This window comes from Mandrillus leucophaeus, unplaced genomic scaffold (genome assembly GCF_000951045.1).
Source record: "Mandrillus leucophaeus isolate KB7577 unplaced genomic scaffold, Mleu.le_1.0 Scaffold110, whole genome shotgun sequence".
Taxonomy (NCBI): domain Eukaryota; kingdom Metazoa; phylum Chordata; class Mammalia; order Primates; family Cercopithecidae; genus Mandrillus; species Mandrillus leucophaeus.
This window is the reverse complement of record NW_012099210.1, coordinates 4,971,028-4,976,823: the sequence shown is the minus strand read 5'-3', so window position 1 is coordinate 4,976,823 and position 5,796 is coordinate 4,971,028. Positions and strand designations below refer to the sequence as shown.

Sequence of the window (5,796 nt, the reverse complement as noted above, 5' to 3'; positions counted from 1 at the left end):
TACCAACTATGTATAATGTGAGTTCAAGAAAGTGAGGAGAAAGAGACACGCAAAATGAATATTTGAAAAATTTAGCCAAAAACTTCCCAGTTTTTAAAGGGAAGTTTCAAATTTTGGTAGTAAAACCTGTAAAAAAAAATGTAGATTATACTTTCATCGTAATCTACATATCCAAGAAGCTCAGTGAACCCCACGTAGAAAGAACTCAAAGAGCTCCACATTGAGACATATCATATGAAAGCTGTCGAAACTGGAAAACAAAGAGACAATCTTTAAAGCAGCAAGCAAGAAGAAACTCATCTACAAGGAATACTTACTATGATTCACAGCTAATTTCTCATGAAAAACAGTGGAGGCCAAACCAGTGGACCGACATATTTAAAGTACTGAAAGAGAAAGACTGTACACCAGAATTCTATATTTAGCAGAAGTCTTCTTCAGAATTGAAGGAGAAATGAAGACATTGCCAGATTAGCAAAAGCAAACAACTCATCACTAACATACTTGCCATACTTACCCTCAAAAAAATACTAAAGGGAATCCTTTAGGCCAAAAAAAAAAAGCCCCATTAGACATTACAGATAGCAACTAGAATCAACATGAGGGTATAAAGGGCACTGGCAAAACTAAACTGCACATATGAAACATAGTATTAATGTATTTTTTGTGCATATATTTTCTAACTCATTTTATTTAAAAACTGGATAAGGTAATACCTAAATCTGCATTGATTGGTGCAAAGACATAAACATGTAATTTGTATGACAATAACAGCCAAAAGAAGGAAGGAGAGTATAAAGCTATATACTATGTGTCCAAAGGTTTTGTATACTATTGAAATTAAGTTAGTATAAAATGAAATTATGTTATTATAAATGAAGATAATTATTGTAATCCCTAGGGCCACCACTAAGAAAATACAATTTTAAATTTAGTAAAATAAACAACAAGAGAATTAAAATAATACAATAGAAAATATCTCAACCAAAAAGAAGGCTGTAATGGAAGAATAAAGTAACAAAAAAGAGACATGTCAAAAGCAAATAGCAAAATGGCAGATACATATTCCAAATTGTTAATAATTGTACTAAAGGTAAATAGATTACACATTCCAAACAAAAGCCAGAGATTGCAGGATGGATTAAAAACCCAACATGATCTCTCAATATAATATTTATCTACAGAAGACAAACTTTAGATCTGAAGATACAAATAGGTTGAAATAAAATGAAAGAAAAAATATATTATGCAAACATCAACCAAAAGAAAGCTGGAATGGCAATGGTCACAACAGATTTCAAGCAAAAATTATTACTAGAGACAACATTTAAAATTATGTAAGAATCAATCTATCCAAAATATAATAATTATAAACATATGTGCACCTAACAACAGAGCCCAAAAAGACATGAAGCAAAAACTTACAGACTTAAGGAGAAAAATAGATAATTCAACAATCATAATAGCTGGATGCTTCAATACCACACATTCATTGATAGATGAAACATCTAGGCAAAGGATCGACAAGGAAATAAAAGTCTTAAACAATTACAATCTTAACAGACATCTGTAGAACACTCCACTAAACAACAGCAAAATACACATTTTTCTCAAGTGTAGATGGAGAATTCTCCAGGATAAACTACATGTTAGGTCATAAAACAAGTCTCAAAAAATGGAAGGGAATTTAGATAACACAAAGTGTGTTCTCCAACCACAATGAAAATTATAAATCAATAACAAAAGAAAATCCAGGAAATCCACAAATAACTTGAAAATTAAATAGCACATTTCTAAGCAGCCAATGGGTCAAAGTGGTTACAAGAGAAATTAGAAAATAGTTTGATATGCATGAAAATCAAAAAAGCAGCTTCTCAAAACTTATGGAATTTAGCTAAAGCAATGCTTTTGGGAAATTTATAACACATATTAAATGTCTACATTAAAAATAAGAATTTGAAATCAATAACATAAACTTTCACTGGAATTATAAGACACTGGAAAAAGGAAAGCAAATGTAACTTAAAGCAAACTGAAAAAAGAGAATAATCAAGATTAGGCAAAACCAGGGACATCTTTAGTTATATCTAAAACACCTGACACTTCCTTTGCCTCAAAGTAAAGATTAGTCCTGGAATCCATTTAAAGAATGTAGGCTCTTTGCCCATGTCTCTAGTGCTACCACTCGCACAAAATATGTTAGTGCCCTTATTTACCAAATAGTTAATGGATTGTCTGCTTTAGATGATATACTATGCTGAGTTTTGATTTTAATCATCAGAGAATTAACATCTAATTGGGTAGTCAATCTGCAAACACTGGCAACATTGTGGACACCCTCCAGGAAGTGAGAATGCAGTTTCCTCTGTGATGTCAAGGACTTTAAGGGTTGTAGATGCTGCTGTTGTCAAACACCTTCTTGATATTAGTCCAAAGTAGAAGAGGTGGGCAGTGTTCAGCATGTTCTACAGTGTGGCTTTACTGGCTTCCACTTTGTCTCCAGTCCTAATCAGCTGTACATCACCGAGGATTTCAATAGTGACCCTGGAGATTTTAGTGGTGAAGCCTAAAGCCTGGAAGAAAAATGACTTCTTGGGCCCCAGACTAGTGTTCTGGGCTGGCACAGTGACTTCACGTGGGGCAATGGCACCAGCGCAGACATGAACTGGCACCTACTGGCCAGCAGTATGTCCCTAATCTCAGTGAAGTCCTCCTTGGTCAATACAAAGCCCACGTTCCCTCAGATATGAGGCAACAGTTTCTCCAGAGCTGAGTTGTTTTCTAGATGGCCTCAGATGGCCTTGTGTGTTACAGTGTTCTTGTCCATCAGCTCCACAGACTTCCCTCAGTAGTACATGCCAACCTGTATCTGCTTGGAACCCACATTGTCACTTCCACAATGAGGCATTTTGGATAATCATCTAAAAGTTGGTTGCTCTTAAGGAAGTGGTTGGACTTCCAGGTTGTCTTGTCTTGCCTAGATATCATGGAGGTGTATCAGGGATTGCCATGCAGGGTTTAAAGACAATATCACTTTCATTAGGACACCTGGCAAGAGGCTTGTTGGTCACATTTTAGCAAATCTAATACATAAATTTACTTCTTACTTTTAATGGTATAATAGGCATCACTGTGAATTAATCTGTCATTATTTACCTAATTATGAAGTGTTTCAGCTTCCTTGACTCCATTTCTACATTTTAGCCACACTGTATAAAATCATGCCTGAGGAGTTCTTTTATTTTTAGATATAAAGATAAGTATAAGATAGCAAGTCATGTTTAAGGTATTTGGGGGAAAATATATAAACAAAAACATCAACATATATTATCTTTCTTCTTTATTTCTTGAAAATATGTGGTACATGTGAAGATGTGGAAAGTGATGAGTGACAAGACAAACATAACAATAGGTGACCTATATAAATGATTATCTTTATATTCTTCTGTACTTTTGTGCTCCAGGCATCCTCTAATGTCCAGAATCTCTAATGTCTTTACAAATAAATGAATACTACTTTCTCCAATTTTTTGTAGATATATAATTGAGATAACATGAAGTAGGGGAACATGGTTGAAGCTAGACAGTAAGGCTTTGGGATAATTCAGAAGAGACCACACATACTGAACTGAATTTATTTGAGCCTGTTCTAACCTTTGGATCTTATCCCTCCCAGAGGAGATAAAGAAATCCATCCACCAGTGCACACCGAAAACACTGAGTCTACTATCCAATAAACTGTTGTGTTAGGCATTATTTCCTGCTTACAGTATACACAGCTAGAGCATTCAATTCAGATATAGTGAGCAGTGGCCAGACATTTCATGACTCTCAAAAGTTTTTTCTTGTGGAATAATTTAAATGTTAAAATAACTTTAAATATTTTGCTTTTACTTGTTATGCATTCAGTGTTTAATTCAGAACTGTTGTCTATTATCTTTTCATGCCTTTATATCTCATATAAACCTCACAATAAACTTCTTGGTGATTTAAAATACTATGTAAATAAAAAGCTTTTCAGAAGGCCTTATTAGAAGCTGAGTTGGGTATTTGAAGGAAGGTTTCCCCTCCTGAAGCCGAAGATGTCTATTTAACTGTTGTGGTACCTAAGCCAAGCATATTGACTGATTTACTGTCAATCTAGTACTTGCCTAGAAGCCATTTCAGTTTAAGAGCATGTGGTTTGGCAGGCAGCATTGCTTGCAATAATGTAATAAAACAGAAAAAAAAAAAATCCATACCTGGTTGTGAAAGAAAAGAGTCTATTTTGCCAGAGGCAGGTGAAATGGGTCTGTGTGATTTAGTGGTGGGTCAGAGCATAGACGTATAAAAGAATCCACCATTACTTGTATTTCTCAAAATGATCACATTCTTTAGAGTTCCTAAACCCTGTGCACTGTTTAGTAGTAGGGAGTAGGGGGAAGGTTACTAATTTTATTTGTCTTCTGAGGCCATTGGTTTATGATGGTGCTATTACATGGTTGCTCTGGTCAAAGTTCTTTTGGTGCAACAATCAGAATGTCATGTAAGCTTGCTCAACTCTCATAAAATCAGAGGCCAGGGGAAGAGGTGGAGGTAGGCTTCAGATAAGGTAGAACTGGGATAGAGAGGCTACTTCCTATCTCTAGGGAGGCCAGCCTTCCTCTTCACTGCTCCTTCCAGCAAATCACCTCCACTCTTCTCTTTTAACACACTGGCTTCCTCTGGTTGCCCAGAATCTCAAATCACTGCATTTCTACTTTGTCCTTTTCTTTATTATAGCCTTTATGCAACATGTTTCACTGCTAAGGAACTGAGTTTCTCAAGGTCCCTTTTTCAAATTCCCCAAGAATAGAATCCATTTGGATCAATTCATGTAAGTCTTTTTTTTTTCTTTCTTTCTTTTTTTTTTGAGATGGATTCTTGCTCTGTCACCGAGGCTGGAGTGCAGTGGCACAGTTTTGGCTCACTGCAACCTCCACCACCTGGGATCAAGCAATTCTCCTGCCTCAGTCTCCTGAGTAGCTGGAATTACAGGTGCGCACCACCATGCCTGGCTAATTTTTGTATTTTTAGTAGAGATGGGGTTTTGTTATGTTGGCCAGGCTGGTCTTGAGCTTCTGACCTCAGGTGATCTGCTGGCCTTGGTCTCCCAAAGTGCTGGGATTACAGGCATGAGACATCATGACTGACTGAATTCATCTAAGTTTTGATCAAAATTTTTGCATAAATCGGACGAGAGAGAGAAATAAAGGGCATCCAGTAGGCCGGGTGTGGTGGCTCATGCCTGTCAGCACTTTGGGAAGCCGAGGTCAGCGGATCACTTGAGGTCAGGAGTTCGAGACCAGCCTGACCAATACGGTGAAACTCCATGCCTGCATTTGGGCATGGTGGCGCATGCCTATAATCCCAGCTACTTGGGAGGCTAAGGCAGGTGAATTGCTCGAACCCAGTAGGCAGAGGTTGCAGTGAGCCGAGATCACGCCATTAATGGCACACGAGCCTGGGTAACAAGAGCAAAACTCTGTCTCAAAAAAAAAAAAATAGAGAAAAAGAAGAAAACAAAGAAATAAAGGGCATTCAAATTGGTAAAGAGGAAGTCAAACTGTCACTGTTTGCTGACGATATGATAATTTACCTTGAAAATGCTAAAGACTCCTCCAGAAAGCTCCTAAAATTGATAAAAGAATTCAGCAAAGTTTCTAGATACAAGATTAATGTACACAAATCAGATCAGTAGCTCTTCTATACACCAACAGCAACCAAAGGGAGAATCAAATCAAGAACTCAATGCCTGTTACAATAGCTGCAAAAAAA

General features: G+C 36.7%; 1 pseudogene; it reads right to left on the bottom strand.

Moving 5' to 3' along the window:
• Positions 1-2,212: 2,212 nt before the first annotated feature.
• Positions 2,213-2,988, bottom strand: LOC105548155 (annotated as a pseudogene).
• Positions 2,989-5,796: the final 2,808 nt, after the last annotated feature.